Here is a 17139-nt window from a genome sequence, read left to right on the forward strand (position 1 = left end):
GGGGGAGCTGAGGGAGCGCTCTGTGCGAAGTTTTCCTCTCGGGGAGGGAACGAAGCGCAGAAACGGAGCCTTTTGTGAGCGGCGGCGGCGAAAAAAGTCGGGAATGGGCGAGCGGGGGGATGCCGCGTCCGGAGGGAGGGGAGAGCGGAGCGGAGCGGCGGTGTGCGGCCGGGTCCTGCGGGGCTGCGCGGCCGTGGGGCGATGGGAGGGACCGCGGCAGCGGCGGAGCGGGGCTGGGAGCGGGGTCAGCGCTGGGAACGGGCTGGGGAAGTGACCGCTGGAGAGGGGCTTTCAGCGTATAGATGGTGCGAGCTGCGAAGGCGAAACGCGTCCTAAACGGTGGGGGAAAGGGGCTCTGGGAAGCGTAATCATCGGTAAATAGGAGCAGGGGAACAATACTTGGTTTGCTGTGGAGTTGGTAACGTACGTGGTGTTTCTTTTAACCATTTTTCAGAGTCCGCTGTGTTGTAATGTAGCGTAAGGTGGGCTGGGAGCTTTCAAACTTCACTGTGCTGCTGTGTGAGGCTGCTTTCAGTGCTGGCATCTGGGTGCCCGTGTTCGTACGGTTATTTCTGTTCTTTATTAGTGATGGGCAGTGTTTAACCATCCTGTGCAGGAGCTGCAGCAACACCCTTATCCTGTCCGTCTCTGAAAAACATGTAAAATGTTTGTTGGTACCTCACACATACGAGAATGGAATCTTTGTGTTTCCTTCTCTCCACTGAGCGGTTTGCATTTGGGGGAGAGGTATGAGGTCACTTCTTAGGCTGCTTTTTTTCATTTAGGTGCTAGAATGTGTGCAAACCGGTACGCCTGTTTAGAAGGCTTGTGAGGAAAGGTACAGTTTTAACGCTTTTGGTCTCTGAAGAGCATAGTTGTAAAGCAGCCTTTTAAAATTCCTGTACTTATTTAGCTAGCAAAACAAAAATGAGAAAAGGGGAAAAAAAAACCCACCTCGATATGAAGTCATTATAGTAGTTCTGACCAGCTGGAAACAAGGCTGGTGCTTGAGGACGTTCGGTTAGGAATTTAGGAAGCCAAGTAGCCCAGTGCCCTCGTTAGTTGTTTTTTCCTCCCTAATTCTTCTCCAAGTATGCAGTTGGCACAGTCTGCCAGTAGTAGAAGAGTTCCATCAGTGAGAGGGAGGGATCCTTCGGTGGGAGGGATGGGATGGGTTGGATGGGATGGGATGGACGGGAGGGTTGCGGTGCGCAGCAGCCTCCTGCTGCCCGTGCAGCTCCTCTGGGCCGTTCTCAGCATTCTGTTTCTCGTGTTTCGTTTGTGAGGAGGCATTTGCAGATTGGCAGTTATGGTAGAAATACGTTTGCCTTTATTTTGTACGTGTATTTGTTTTGCTCCATTGTTAAGCGTGTACTTAAACCGCTGTAATTACATCTCACCCCATAAATGAGGGGGTCCATAGAGTGCTTTGCGTGTGCTGAGTTACCTGGGTTTAGATTGCTGTAATGTCACACAGCGTTCTTGTCTTCCTCTCGGAACGAGGGATGGAGAAACCAATGAGCACTGAATAACAGAAGCTGGGTGAATGGCTCTGTAGCATTGAGTCACGTTGGACTTGGCTGGATTGGAAATTGAAACAATTGTGGAGAGTAGAATGGCTCCTTGTGGCAAAAGACTTGTCTTGTTCAGAAACCCTGCTTGAGTTGGAAGCGAACGCGGTTTTCCTCAAACTGGTTGATGCGGGGCTCTTGGCAGAGTGGAAGCCGAGTTTCTCAGATGGCCTCTTGAGGTCACGCCGTGTGTTTGGGGCTGAGTGCCGCTTCAGAGGCCGGCAGCAGCACGCACCTGGGTGCCTCTCTGTTGGCGGGGGCTGTAGCACTGTGCGGTGACGAGCACTGCTTTGTCAGCTGCATGCATTTGAGTTTGCCATACCTGTGGCTCGCTGCGCCTTGTGCCTCTGGTGTCTATGGTTTAGCTTGAATTTTTTTTTTCAAGAGGCATTTTCTGAAAACGTAGATTTTCGCACTTTCGCACTTCGTTCACCCCATTAAATTTTTATTTTTTTTTTTAGTTTTAAAGGCCACACCATTAAATACTCCCTGTAGAACTTGGGCTTCGGGCCTGTTCTGCCATGGCAGCAGCCTGATGACACGAGCAGAGCACTGCGACGGACTTTTCCTCCTCTGTGGAACAAACACTTTGCGTTCATTTGAACAGTGTGTGCTGACATAAATGCTGTGTAACTTATTAATGCGTGAAGTGGCTTTCAGGTCTCACTTTATATTTGAAAACTTTTCTTTCACCTACTTAATAATATGTTCTTTCATTGCTAACGTGGAACAAAAACCACAATCTCAGCCCGTGATAACATGGAGTTCTGGTGTCTTGTATTCAGATTCTGTTCCTTCAGCTCCAGAAACATGACCGAAGAAAATAAGTGCATCGTTCCTCCTTTATCTTTTCTTTTCTTGTATGCCTTGCTATTAGCGTTGAAGGCAAATACAATGGTTATTTGAATGGAGAAGCCAATGTGTTTCTGAAGTGGAATCAAATGCAGGTTTAGCTCTTTCAGCCATCGCGTGGGACGACTCCTTCAGAGGAGCTGCTCGGACTCTGAAATAAGTGTGCATCTCCGGCTTTCTCCCTGCAGGTTTACGAAGAGGCTTTGGTGTACCATGCAGTTTGTAAGATTACAATAAGGCATTCCTTTTTTTTTCCCTAGAGTTGATTCTGTTGACCTTCCTATAAAAATAAGTTCAGGAGCTTTTTTTTTTTTTTTTTTTTTTTTTTTTTTTTTTTTTTGAGGGTAGCTAGGCAAAATACATTGTATATTACTGATAGCAGGTCATTGATACAGAATCTAATGAAGGGACAAAATAGCATTACTAAGAGTTTAAGACAGGCTTCTGCTATGTAACACAACAGTGATCCCACCCCTCCACACATAGTGTGTGCTCTGTGGTGGAATACCAGCTAATAATTAATCCCGTGGAGGGTTTATAGTCTGCAGTAGTGTTGTCTGCTTAATTTTCAAGGAAACTTCTGATGCAGATTTCTACCTTTCAGCACCCCCCTCGTCTCGTGCTTTCTGACTCCAACACTTGTTCTTTCAAGTGACTGCTTATGGAGTTGAAGGAAGGGTGTGGGTTTTTTTTCCACGTTAAGGCACTCCTCATTTCTGTTTATGAACTCCATTGTTTAAATTGATGCGTAATGGTTCTGGGGGAAGCATTCCTAAAAAAGAAACATATTAAAGAAATCTGGAGAAATAAACCCCTGCGCTGCATACGCTCATTTCCATTTGACACTGAAGGGGAGTGAATGTCTTCCAAGGCACCTTCACTTCATCCAACTGCTCCTTGTCAACCAGGGCTCTCACTGAACGGGAATGTGCTAAGTGGTGTCTGGTAATCTTCCTTCTGCCTCGCCCCTTAATCTTAGGCTGCAGGAGGAGGAACTAGACAGCAATGGCTGTCAGGTAAAGGCAGCTCAAATCTGTGGCCGTTCTTTTCTCAAAACTTTGATTCGAGGGAAACGGAGCCTTTTCTACAGACAGCAGCACGGTGTTTGTTACCTGTGTGTTAGTAGGAATGTGCCCCTATGAGGAGAAGAAAATCCATTTTTTGTAGTAAGAGTGTGATTGAATTATTTTTCATGGAATTAACTAGCGCATACTCAAGTTGTTAGCAGTGCTTAATGAGGTGGGTCCCCCAGTTCTCCTCATCTCTGTATCTGAAGAGATTTTCAATTGTGCTGAAGTCTGTATGGACCAACTGCGTTGTTTAAGAGTGCACTTTATGCTGCCTTGTCCCTGGCAGGGCTGTCACTAGTGGTTATTAAGTATTGTGACATGCCTGCTTTACGTGTGGTAGGTTAAAAAGTGGTGTTAGGAATTAACAGCCAAACATAGCTGTGTAAAGGTGCTGGCTTTGAGTTAAGCATCTGTGTCTCAGTCATGGATGACAAAGCATCTTTTATTGTGATTTTTTTTTTTTTTTTGAATAAAGAGCTAGTAATTGTGAGAAAAATGTTTCCCTTCACTGCCGTGGCTGGAGATGACCTAAAATGGGGAGTGGAACGGTTTTGTCTTTGCTTATGATACTTTCACAATGGTGATTGGAGGGGGGGGATAAGGGGGAAAGATTTTTTCCGTTTCCTTTAAATCCCTGCAAGTGTTTTTGAAACAGACTCATTTGAAAACCAGATTGCTTCCAGTGTTGTAAATTAGCATTGCACAGATTGGGCTAATGTTACTTGTGCTGTTTGAAGGCCAACCATAGAGCTGTGAGAGCACCTAGGGCAGATGTGTTGTCATCATCGGTGCAGTAAGAGCTGCGGTCAGGGTCGGTATTGAGTGCTATACCAATATGCCTAGCCCTGGTCTTGTCATTTTCTGTGATGATTGATAGAAGGTCAAGAGGGATAAATCGGGAAACTTTTAGTGATATGGTTATGTAAGCACATCCGTAACTGAGCTGTGCTGCCGTTACGCTGTTAAACACTTCTGCCCTGAAGATACTGGCATTGGGAGTCAAGAGAAAAGACTCAGAGGAGATGATTTTGGTGTCCCTTCTGATGCTGAGGAAGGCATCGGAAGCGTAAAAAGATGGGCTATGGAAGAATTACAGCTTTGAAACCAGAGAGTAAGGAAGTATTGAACCTGGAGTGAGGGATGTGCGTGCAGTGAGAGTGCCTGCGGGGCAGAGCAGACTTCCCTCAGTGAAAGGTCCATTAACTAAACCATTGGAAGGTAAAGCGATTCTTGGCTTGTTCTTCCCTTGATCATCCAAAATCTGCAGCGCTTGAGTCGAGGACGCTGAGAAAGGTAGCGATAATGGTAACGAGGATTTCTTTTTCCCCTCAGATATCAAAGTAAAATGACAGTATTTTTAAACGTGCATCTTTCTCCAGTGTTTTCAATGTTATTTAATTGATGGTCTCACTGTGGAGTGTAGCTCAGAAACACTGAGGTTATCAACATAAAGGATGTCTCGGGTTTGGTATCACTCTTTCACAGCAGCTGCCCTCTTCCTGACAGGACTGCACGCATCCTGTTCTGAAAGCTGTAAGCTGACAGCAGCGGCTGCAGTAAGATGGTGCCTACAGCAATTCCAAGTGCTGCTGTCTCCAGTGTGAGCTTTCAGAGCACTGAGTCTGCTGAGAACATTTAAGAAAGTGGGATGCTCCCTCATTGCTGTGCTTTGTATTACTCTCACTGCGTGACAGCATAACACATGAAGTTTTTTAGTAACTGCATATTTTTATTTTTCCTTGAAGGTGTTAAAGTTAACATGCAGTAATACATGGTTTTAATTGCAAATCTGCCCTCAGAAGCCGGTTTGTCGCAGGATAAAAGAAGGGAGAGTAAAAAGTACGCCGAGAGATGCACAGTTTCACTTCATGCGCCTGAAAGGAAATGGCTTTTTCCTAAACTTTTTGAGCCTGTAAGCTGTCAAATTATCTTGGCTAGTCTGGATGTGGTGATCCACACATTAGCTTGGACAGTTGGCTTTTGAGAGTTGAAGTTTTGGAGTACGGAAGAAGGATTTCCTTTCAGACTCCTTGATGTCCTCTGTTCTTTCAGAACACTAGGGCTTTTTTTTTTCTTCCCATTTATTTTGTTCTCTTGTTGTTTTCCTTATTTTGTTCTTAGCATTCCCAATGGTGGTGTCTTCCCTTTTGTGATTGAATCACACATAAAGATCTTTATTTTGAGAGCTGTTGGATTCAGTTATGGAAAAAAGTGCCAACAGGAAAGGTATTCATGGTTACCATTAGGAAGCTCTCAATTGGAAGAACTCCTTCAAGGGCAGGAGGCCGGCGTGGCTGCAGAGAAGTGCTCGGTGAGTGGGGCAGTACTCACTGCCTCTTGGGGGGGTGGAAAATGGGGTTATTTGCAGAAGTTCTGGTTGTTAACACAAATACTCTAAAAATTCACAAGGAGCATGTGGAGCATGTAATAATGTTCTTGCTTATCAGAGGATAACTTACAGTTTTAAATGGGCCATTGTTGTTGTCTCTGTCATAAAAATGAAAGCTGCAAACCTGAATAGCCTTCAGGAAGTAATGGGGAACTGTCAATTGAATTAACTGAAATTTAAGAATATTTTACCAAAACTGTATTACAAAATTAGATAGAAAGACAAGAGCGCTTGTTCCTGGGGGAGGCCACAGAGAAATTTGAGAAGTTATCCAGATTTTGCTGTGGGTTTACGATAAACTGAAGTTTGAGGGAAGAGAGGAGGCGACAGGAGTTACCACAGAACGCTCCTGTCAAGTGATTTTTTCTTTCCTTTTTGACAAAACCAAACCCCAAACTGTTGGTCACTGTTCATCACTGCATGCTGTTCATTCAGTGGCTTCAAGGAACTCGTAATATGTGTTGTTGAAATTACTGAAAATGTTGGATGTACGACATGAATGATGAATGTTTGAGTAGTTTAAAAGGCAAATAATTTCTTCTTCAGGAAATGAAATAGGGCTGTAGAAGAGCTGAAAATTTTAAATGCTATTCTTTGCCTGCTGGAAGGTGCTCACAGTGACTTCTGACGGAGTTCTTCTACAGGGGTACATCTAGTTAGGGTCCTTGGATTCACGGTGAGGTGGAATCAAACCTGACAGCCCATGGTTGTCCCACTCGCTGTTCTTATCTGTGTGCAGATACTCTGGCCATGCCCGATCTGTGAGGCTTGCAGATCAGCACCTTGCCCTCTTTTTCCTCCATGTGTAGGCTCCCCGTGCGTGTTTGCTGAGGAGACGGCGTCCTGTGGCTGTCAAGCTAAGCCTGGTGGTGACATGCTTGCTTTTAGAGCTATCTTTTGAGGATGCCCTAGATTAGTCTATGAAACCTCTTGTCAAGCGCGTGAGTATTTACAGTGAACACTGTTGTGTGTTAGCTCAAGATGCTTACATAAAAACTTGCACCAGATTCTTTCAGAAAATCACTGCGCATGGAGTCAGAAGAGGTCATTCAGGAGGAGACTGAAATTCTGAGTACTGAGAGGCCCACGTAAAAAACTGTTTTTAAAACTGGAGCAAAGGACTTGCCCCGTGTTTGTGATCCAAGCCCAGGCGCTGCCAAGGCACGTTAGGAGCCCCTGCAGCACCCTCTGGTGATCCTGGCACGCTTGTGCAGCACTTGGGGTCCTGGCTGAGCTCCTGACCCAGCGCAGCCATCGTGTGCTGGCACGGCGCTGAAGGACACGCGTGGCAGTGAGGCTGGCCTGCAGCCATGCTGGTGTAGTGCTGGTGCTCTTGGGTTCTGCTGCCATTTTTTTTTTTTTTTTTCCTTTTTACCTTCTCATTTTTACGTAGAAGGAGACAGAAGTCATTAAAGGATCTCTAGACTGTCCTGATAGCATTGGCTCTAGGCAGGCACAGCCCGCAGGATTTCATGAGATGAAAGGATTCGAGGATCATGGCTGTGTTGCTCAGCAGCACATGAAGCGTGGTGTGGGGAAGAGGGAAGAACACAGACAATCTTTATATTTAAATTGTTATTCTTTGTATTGTAGCCCATTTTATTCATACTAAAATATGAATGGAGAAACTGGAGCTCTTGCAATACTTCATCAGTGTGAAAAACACTGAATTTCAATGTATTCTGAACAGTAAGAGCAAAGTAGTGGTTTTGCAAGTTACTTACAGAACTTCCTTTATTTTTTCCTTTATTTCCTCTTTTTTTTTTTCCCCCTTCCATTTTATTCCCTGGTTTTCCGGAGCTTCCCTTCCATACATCTCATTTCTCCCAAGCTCTTCATGTTACACTGAGCACAGGTGCCTGCCTGCCCTGGGGAGGTGCCAGGAGCCGCTGCTGGGGGCTGCAGGTGGGGAGCTTCACCTGGGGCTGTGTGCAGCCACCAAGCCCTGAGCTCTGCAGCACCCCTGAAGTGCTCCAGTAATTGGTACTTGCACTGTTGTATGTGTCTGACACTGGCTGGCTAAATCCAAAGCTGTTAATGAGGATGAATGGATTGTGATTATATCTGCTTTTTACTGAGGACTTCCTGAATACTTTTTTCTTTTTAAACGTGGGATTTTTAAGACTGAATTGTTGAGTAATGAAACCTACCTCGATATTCCTGAAGGTGCTGGCTGACTTGTTCTCAAAAGAGGCTTCAACCTGCTTTTCCATCGTACATTCCTCTGGTGAAATGTTAATGAGGAGCCGATCAGATAAACTTCTTGAAAACTTTCTGTGCAACAAACTCATAAGCTAAGGATCTTTCTTCACACCTATTTGTTTTTAAGGCATCTGTATTTGTTCTGTAGCTGTCTGATTGCATGCATGTAGATAATACCTACAAGCAAGCCACAGGGATCTTGTATTGTTCCTCTGAAGCTGGAATTAATAATTTTCTGAAGGTGTAAGGATCAGCAGCCCTTCCTGTGCAATTTCTTTTGTGCCTGCTAACACTGTTAGGTGCAGGAGAGTGTAGGTATTTAGATATCCAAAGTCACTCACCTGACTAAAATTCCTCTGGACTTCTTACCTTGAGTAGCTGAGATCACAATTCTTGCTTCTGTCTTATCTGTACTTCTCTGCTTTTAATTCTTCATGGTCTCTTCTGCTTAGTCTTATTGGCTTATAAGATGCTGCACTGGCATAATTAGCTTAGCTTAAAATAGTCTGGTCAGTTAGCAGTATTGGGCCAGTGAAGGGCCAGTTGGCCCAGCAGGGAACGAAGGAGCAGGTGAGACCCTCTGCAGCTCTGCATCTTGAGCAGGCATGCTTCAGCCCACCTGTGTGTTTACTGATGCTTTCCTTCAGGAGTTTGTGACAACAGGCAATTAACTAGAAAGTAGCATTTTTTTAATTGTTTCGACCAAGATACAAGTGATATAGAATGAAGATAGGAAAACTGGTTCCACAGGTATTCCTTTGCTTAAGTTCTTTTTTGCATTTGCATTCTTGAGTGTGTCTGGCTTGGTTTATCAACTTTTACACTTGAGAGACATTAAGCCTCTGTAATCTTGCCTCATTCTCCTTCTTGTTTGGAAGTTAAAAGTATTCCTGGTCTCAGACCTTTAGACTTGGAAGTATCCTACCAATAACACATCAGCATACTTGGGACTATGTGTCTGGGTTTGGCTGCTTTCTGTAATTGTCCTAGCTTTCCTTTTCCGTTACAGTCTCCTTAGACACAGATACAAATTTGAGCAAGGAAACAATTGCGTGTATTGATGAAAATGATTGTGCTTACATTGATTCTGGAGGGTAAAGCATGCATTTAAATTACGTGCTTTGGAAGAGCCTGTGCTGCAGTTAATTGTTGTAGCTGCTGTGTTGTTCGAGGGATTAGGACGCTTCTTGTTTCTCCTTCTGTACAAGGAGCTTGGTGTGAAATACAGTTAAGATGCTGTTTGTGCTTTGTTCTGCGATGTCTGGAGTAGATGTTTTATTATTATCTGTAGAAGGATATCTCTTTTTCTGAAGTTGAGAAAAGCAAAACTATGTGCTAAGTTTCCTTGCTTTGTGTCGATTCAAATCCAGTTTCAGTTCTTACTGTGATCCTTATGGTTGTTCCATGGTCAGATGTGTAGGTCCCAGTAGCTGATGCTGGATATATGAACACTGACTGCTCTTGACTGTAAGTAGAACATATACTTCCAGCATTTCAACAAATGAAATGATTTTTAGGGAAAGCCTTTTCTGTTTCTGGACTGAGAGATATCATTCTGGAAAATCTGCTCATTCTGAAATCTCGAAAACCTTCTGCACTGACATTTTTAGGTCCTGATGTTTGATCTCTCAAACCCTGTGACAAGACATGTGGAAATGCTTGTATTACGTAGTGGCTGAATTTGGGCTAACAGCCTTGTATTCTGAAAGGCGTTTAAAAACAAATTCTAATGCTGTTTGAGTTTCTCTTCCAGGTGGATTGGATCTAGTACCTCTGTCATGAGACAGGTGAATTTTGTACAGTACTCAGGAAGGAGAAAAATAGTTTTAAATACTGTTGTGTGTGTTAAAGTCTTGTGCGTGCTGCAGCATTGCTTCAGATTTTCTTGTACGTGGCACCAACTAGGGAAGTCCTATGGCTAGTTTATTTTTAAACTAACTTGGTTTGCTGGCATTGCTGGCACTCTTAGGCGTGCAGATGGAGTTACAGTAACAGTGAAGATGGAGAGGTTGAGCTTGCTTCTCTTCCTGTTAGAGCTCTGCTTCCCAGCAAGCTTGGTACACTCCTGCAAGGCTTCGTTTTTCACTTTTCCTCGTTTCTTTTATATTCATTAACAGTGATTACAGTGAGTTTTCAGTGAATTTGTTTCACTGTTGCAGCCAAGTCCTTGGCTGTAGCACGATGCAAGTTACTCTAATATCCTTTCTGTGGTGTTCCTTGTGCCCCTTATATCTGTGCGGATGAAAACGCTGTCATCACTGCCTGTGTGTTTGTTCCTTGTTCAGGTATTAATGTTTATGTCTCAGAACGATTAGCACAGAGATTATTAGAAGGGGAAGTCTAGCACAGAAAAGCTTCCTTTAGTCTGCTTGGCTTAGTGGTGAGTTCTAACAGGGTTCCCATGGTAGTGAACGCATTTTCTCTAGCACACATTAGTCAGATCTTGATATTGTCATCTCTATAATGCAGCATGTTGACTGTACCTGAGTGATGAAAAAAACAAAAAAGGCTAAGGTGTTCTAGTGGTTTTCTGTGTGTACAGAACTGTTTTTCTGCTTTAAGGATTGAAAAAGCTTATGTGGACCTCATTCACTGCCTCCTTTTCCTGTGCTGTAGTCCCATATTAAGTTGTTTTAACTTTTAGTTTAGGAGCGGGGGACAGTTTGAGCCCAACTAAAGCAATGTATTGGTAAATGAGTATGAAAATTGGGTATCATTGTTTAGAGAACATCTCTACCGTCCTACATTGCAGGACTGCACAGAGCTGCGAGAGAGCCACAGTAATGTTGGTCAAATGAATATAGCTCTGGGTCTGTATTGTCATTGCCACTCTTGGTATCCAGAACGCAGCAGAGGGCTGAGGTGCTGCTCTGGAATCCATGGCTTCAGTGAGGGCCAAGGAGCTCTGGCTGCAGACTGCTGTGGGCATGCACTGTGCTCAGACATGGCAGGAGCTTACAGCCCGCCTTGTTTCGTGTACAGCAGTTTCCTTGGCTTATCTTAATCACGCTCACGTTGGAAAGACTTGCTGAGCTACTGTACTGAACAACTCATGATGGGGAAAAATACTAATTAGATCTGTCTTTCAGATTAGAGACCAAATTCAGGGAAATAGTCTTATAGTCTGTTCAGGCAGAATTCCTCAGATCCCCTCCTAGATCAAAGGTAAAGCTGTGCTGTGATGAGAGGTGTGACTGCAATTTGTGTAGACAAATGTATGCAGGCTACCTTTAAACTAGTTAGCTGAGTATGGCTGTGTAAGCCGGTGGCACGGTAGGATACCCACACAGAGAAAGCATTTATTTCCTTTTTATTCTCACGGCTTAAACATTCATGGTGTCACACAGTGCTCCTTAATTGTAGTTCCTAAAGGGGACCAAGCTGCAGCTTGATGGGAGAGTGTTTCTTAGGAGTCCCATTTGTCATCTGGGAAGCCTTGGAGAGGCAGAGCTCAGCGGTTGCGATGTGAGCGTTGGCCGGCGAGGTGAGGATGGCAGTGCCCCACACCTGCGTTGCCAGCAGGGCTGTCACGTGCTCCGCTGTGGTTTGGAGCTGTGAGTTCCTGTTTCAGTTTGTATCTGTAGCAAAGACGGCTGAAACTGATACATTCCAGTTAAACAAATGACGGGCAGCGCTAACCAACTTTTTTCTTTTTCAGTTGGTTTCTTTATTTAATGTGGTTTGGTCATTTTCATGTATTACGGGAACATGTGAAGGTTCTTTGATTCATTAGGCCCTGTTTTGTGAAATGCCTATACAAATAGGCAAAAAGCGCCTTCAAACGGAGGCTTCCACTTTTGGTATTTATTGGAGTAAATTTACATCAGTCGTCCTTTATAAAATAATCAAACAAGCGTTTTTCCTTACGTGCGTAATTTACACAATTAGACTAAAGTGGAATTTGTGGCTTTCAGTAAAACTCGTAGTTCCAGAATTTGTCTGTGCTCCAGGTTGGTGCTTATCTCCTAAGAAAGCAGCACTGGCTCGGACGGCCTTCCCTAACCACAGCAGCCAGTGAGATAAGGCTTTTGGTTCGTTTTGGTGTGTGTGTGACAGGCTGCTGAGCTGCGCGGCATCCTCAGCTCTTGCAGCACTGACAGTGGCTGCTGATGGCGGTGGTAGCTCCTAGCAGCGGGGTTTGACCTGACCATGTGGGTTCCTGACTCTGAGAAGCCTCAGCTCTGACTTAGAGACTTCTTTCTGCCGCGTGCCACTTCCATCAGCTCTTGTTACTGAAAAACACAGAAGATAAAAAAAAGTAATGATTTTCTTATTTGTGAGAGAGCTGTGTTTTTCCATTTGTTTCCACTTCTCCAGCTGATACCTGAAGGTTAAATTAAGAGTTCAGCTGTGGTCTGGAGGACTTTGCTAGTCAGTTGCTTTAGCAGCAACTTACTTTTATTGGCAAACCTCGCCTTGCTGGAGTGTTTTACTGCTGAGGAAATTTAAGCTTGGTGCCTGGCCTTTGGGGTGGGTTGATTGCTTTCTGACCCCAGTGCAAATACCTTAGTCCTCATCTCCCTGCCTGGGCACGGCTTAACAATCTCTGGCCCTGTTCTGCCCTCTCACTGACAAGGAGCAGTGTTTTGGAGAGCATTTTCGGCATGCCACACGATTTGGCTACAATGAAGGGATATAAACAGCCAAAGCTATGTTGTGTGTGGTCCTTGGTGTGATAATCTGGAAGAGCGAATGTGTCAAGCTTCAGCTTTTGTTCTTTCTAATCTTTTTTGAGAGAAAGTTGCAAAGAGAGCAGAAGTATTTTACCCTCAGCTTCCCTACCTTCCTCTTCTCTGCTTTGCCATAGCTCTCATTTATTGCACTTCCCAGTGGGTCGATGATGAGCTTTCTGTCAGATGTATGCAGTGAAGTGCCGGTGTATTTTTCTCCTGAGAGTCTTGTGAATTCTACTCCCAGCAAGGAGCTTTTCTTTTTTTTTCCTTATCTTAATATCTTCCCTTCCACTGGTCTTGTAATGCTCTCGTGAGTAAAGTTCCAGGTCAGTCAGCTGGGCATGTTGCACGAGCAGTTTTATTCCCTGCTTCTGCTTTGTGCTTTGAAAATGCTCCAAAACTGACGGGTTGTGTGTTATTGCTTTGAGGAAATAAAACACTTATTTACTGTCTAATCGTAGCAATCAGAGCATCTGCGTAGCTTGTGTAAGCTGTGGTTTTATCGATAATCTTGTGAGGTAGGTTTTGATTTCTTTTTTTTTTGTTGTTTCTGAAATAAGAGTAAACTGTAACGTGTATGAAACAGTTGCAGATAATGTAATGCCAAGTCTCCACCAAGGTCAGCATTTTTTGAATGCTTTGTATAATACTGAGTGTTACTCTTGGTCAAAACATGGTTTCAGTGACCTGGGACCCTGATATTATTTGCTTGCAGTAGAAACACTTGAACTACGGTTTTTACTTTATTCATGAAATCTGGAAGTCACATTTTAATGGTGCAACCAGAAACCTGTGTTAATTACAAGGAGGAAAAAATACGGAAATTTTTAGACAGATTTTGTGTTGATCTCTCTTCTTAGGATTGTCTTCATATTGAAGTTTATTGGCTCAGCTATTACTCTTCTGTGTTCTTGTCAATGTAGCTTGCTTAGTAGTTATGTCTTTATCATTTTCTTTCTTTGCCAAAGGAATCTGATATCAAACTTCCATAAACCTGGTGCATACTTCTAATGTGCTTTGTTTTGTTTTTATTTCTCAATGCTGTGACTTTTCTAATAGAGAGTCACAATGGTATGTAATTCTTGAGTCATCAGGATGGAAATAAGTTTTTAAATATGATGTAATGCAAAAATGGACTTGAGCCTGATGCAAATAAGGAAGTGTTGGCTTAAGTATTTGAGCGGTAGCAAGTCAAATGCAAAGTGTAGCAGGAAGCAGAGGATTGGAACATCGTAATTCGGCTGGGCTCACGTGGTTCACAGTTGCACAGAGGTGAACCGTGGCTCTCGAAAAAGAGGAAATTTTTTTTTCTTCGCAGCAACAGTGGCTGTGCTCCCATGGGGCAGGGGGTGGGGAGTTCTCATCGGCAGCTGCGCAGAGCTGGAGGTGAAGGTGGCCCAGATCTGGTGCCAGAGCTGTGGGGCAGAGCACTGCCCTGTGTTAGCGCTCAGCACCGCGCTGCTGTTTGACTGCAGAGTGTCGCGGTCGCGCTTATCTGTGGCATTATGTACATACGTGTTCCACCTGTAGTTAATACAATTGTTCCTCTTGGTACATCTTAAAAAACATCTCTCCTCCTTTACAACGATGATGTGATGCTTCCACTGTGGCTCCGTAGGCACTGAATGGAATGAGTGGTGAGAGCTGTCTCATTATGGTATTGTAGTCTTAAACTTCAGGAAGGGTAAAAGTGGTAAAATTAAATTTTGTGCTCATTAGTTGTACTGAAGTTCTAATGTCTGCATAAAACCTGGTCAGTGTGTCAGGACCATACTGTGGGCTTCTAATAGTTTGGTGTTTAACCTTTGTGTGATTGAAATTGCAAACGTTATAATACTTCTGTGGAAATGGAATATTCTGTATCTTTGTCACTGATAAACTGCTCATTTATTAGTCTCTGCAGACTAATTGAAGGGATTAAACTAGCTCATCAGGCAATCTGAGTGAAGTCTACTTGAAACCCAGCCTTTTATCACAGGGTAGCTGTACCTTTGCCTCGTGTTCCCTTGCCATGCCCATGACACGCTGCCGGGTGTCCTTCTGCCAGTGAAGAGGACCAGGGATGTCTGAGCAATCTCGGGAAGCTGCTGCTTAAGCGGAGGAGTGTCCAGATGTGCTTATAGCATGTGGCAGGTGTGCAACTGCACCTCAAGTAGGTATGTGAGATAGCTCTAAGCTAGCCAGCATGGATGGGATTTCACTAGAGCAGCAGCGAGCTGAGCCGTGTGCGTGAGCCAGCTGCCCGGGCACTGAGCAGAGCTCTGCGTGTTCCCGCTGCCTCCAGCTCCAGTACCGGAGCTGACTGCGATTCCACTGCCAGCGCTGAGTATTTCAGGTTAAGGAGCTGGGCTTTGTTCCCTGCTTCTCTGAAGAAAAGGATTGATGTGAATGGGGTGGAATACAGGTACTTTCTTTCTCTCTCTTGAGCTCTGTGATCAAATCTAATCTTTTTATTTTCCCCCAAGGCAGCAATCTGAGGCCATGAACTGTATCATCCAGAATGTCCCGTGTTAGTCCATAGGCAGTGCTCAGAAGAGGTTGCCTTCCGTTCCATACCAGGCTGCGTTTCTCTGGTGTATCACTTCTTGCAGTATGTCACAGGAAGGTGTAGCAACAGAGGTTGATAAAATATTTGAAGTGTGCGCTCCATTAATTTTGACAACTCAGATTTGTTTGTACTTTTTATATGCCAGTGTATGTGTATTTGTATGTCAATATATGTAGTGATAACGTGCCTTTATATGTCAATATCTTTTATGGAGAACATCTGCTCTGAAGTTGTTAGAACATTATGCCGTGAAACTCACCTATTATATGTTCCAGTAGCTCTTGTGTACCCAGTTGATGTAGTAAACCAGTAGAACGTTCCAAATATAATTGAATATCTATCCAGCTAACAATGTTTCCTGTTTTAAATTTCATCAGTCATATACGTCACACATTATAGACTACAGTGTTGTTACTTTTTCCTTAAATTTGCACAGTGAAAGAAAGACAAACCAATTAGCTTTGGAGACTTGAATCATAAAAATTCATCACATAGATCACATAAATCCAAGGGTTATGTGTGTGCTTTCAAGTAGTAAATGGGTTAAAGCAGCACTGGCACACTTAGTGCTCTGTTGGCATAGTTATTCCCTTCAGATGGTTGGCTGGAATGCGAGGCCTCTTCGTGCATTTGCTGTAGCAGAGCTGAACTCTAATGTCACTTATGGGAGAAATTTAATACAAGCAGCTTGTACAGAACTGAGTTCACCTTAACTGATTTTGCTTCCAGAGAGTCAAAGAATGCCATCTTCTTCCTTGAAATTCCTTTTTAATGTTTGTTTGAACCCACTTAGTTAAAACACGTATGTGCAAGTCTTTGTTTCACACTTTGTGGCATCAAATTGGATAAAGCACCATAGGTGATCTCATTGTTAACTCTCTCTGCTGCCATCCTCCGTCGTGCTTGTCCTCTGCTTTTCAGGGCTTTCTGTTCTGCTTAGTGCCCTTCTTCTTCCAGCTCTTCAGAGTGAGCATCGTCCCTGAAGCTGACTTGGATTTGTTTCAAAAAAGAACGAAGAGCAAGGTGTGACAGCTATCTCACCTCCATATGCCAAGCCTATAGGGAGCATTACCATCCTCTAGGAATGTTCTGGCTTCAGTTCCATCTACTGAAAGAATTAGGCAAGGGCAGCCATTTGAAGAAAATGTGATTTTGAGTCTGAGGACGCGCTGGATAGAAGAAGTATTTCTTCTATTTTGGGCCTAAATTGACAGCTTGCAGGTACTGCAACTGGACAGACCTAGTAGCATTAAAACCTAAAAGCAGAAGTGATAGTTTACTCTCTTTAAACCAAACCTCAGTGCATCACTGCTTTCTAGATGTGGTATTCCTATGCCATAAACCAACCTCATGTGTGCTCAGCAATTAATGAGCTGTGCATTTATGGCAGTCTTTGGATTCTGTGTGCTGTGGTTCTTTCTCTACTGCAGAGTTTGTGTTTGTTGAAAGAGTGATGCATACAGAGGGAGGTGCCCGTCATCTGTCATCTAGAAAAGGCTTGTTGAAGTTGCTAATCAGATATTACCATCCAAATAGATTATATTGAGTGTTAGGGAAAGAGGAAAGAAAATCTTCTGAAAGCTGTAATGAGAAATCTTCCCAGGTACTGATTTAAGTAACATGTTAAGGTCAGTGTGTGCTTCAAGTTAAGAGGTAAGCTTCTTTTCTTTCGTATCTTGCTTTGGAAAGCGGGCACAGGGTGATAGCACAGAGGATGTGTCCACCCATTGAAGCTGTGTACTGGAGAAAATGACAGCACTGTGTGCTGGTGAATTGTTACAAATATAAACACGGACTATAATCCTAGGTGTGTCTGTGCTGGGGTGAAAATCTC

At 43.8% G+C, this 17139-nt stretch overlaps 1 protein-coding gene across 6 annotated transcripts in view; it reads left to right on the plus strand.

Annotated features, from left to right (window-relative positions):
- MEF2A (myocyte enhancer factor 2A) overlaps positions 1-17139 on the plus strand; it is an 85555-nt gene that overhangs the window by 445 nt on the left and 67971 nt on the right. Inside the window, exon 1 of one of the 6 annotated variants that reach the window (XM_021406984.1) lies at positions 5615-5804. The exons of the other annotated variants lie outside the window; for them this stretch is intronic. The gene's annotated coding sequence lies outside the window, so the exon portion shown is untranslated. Of the gene's footprint in view, positions 1-5614; positions 5805-17139 lie in introns of those variants that run through there. 6 annotated transcript variants of the gene reach the window in all.

This window comes from Numida meleagris, chromosome 9 (genome assembly GCF_002078875.1).
Source record: "Numida meleagris isolate 19003 breed g44 Domestic line chromosome 9, NumMel1.0, whole genome shotgun sequence".
Lineage (NCBI taxonomy): Eukaryota > Metazoa > Chordata > Aves > Galliformes > Numididae > Numida > Numida meleagris.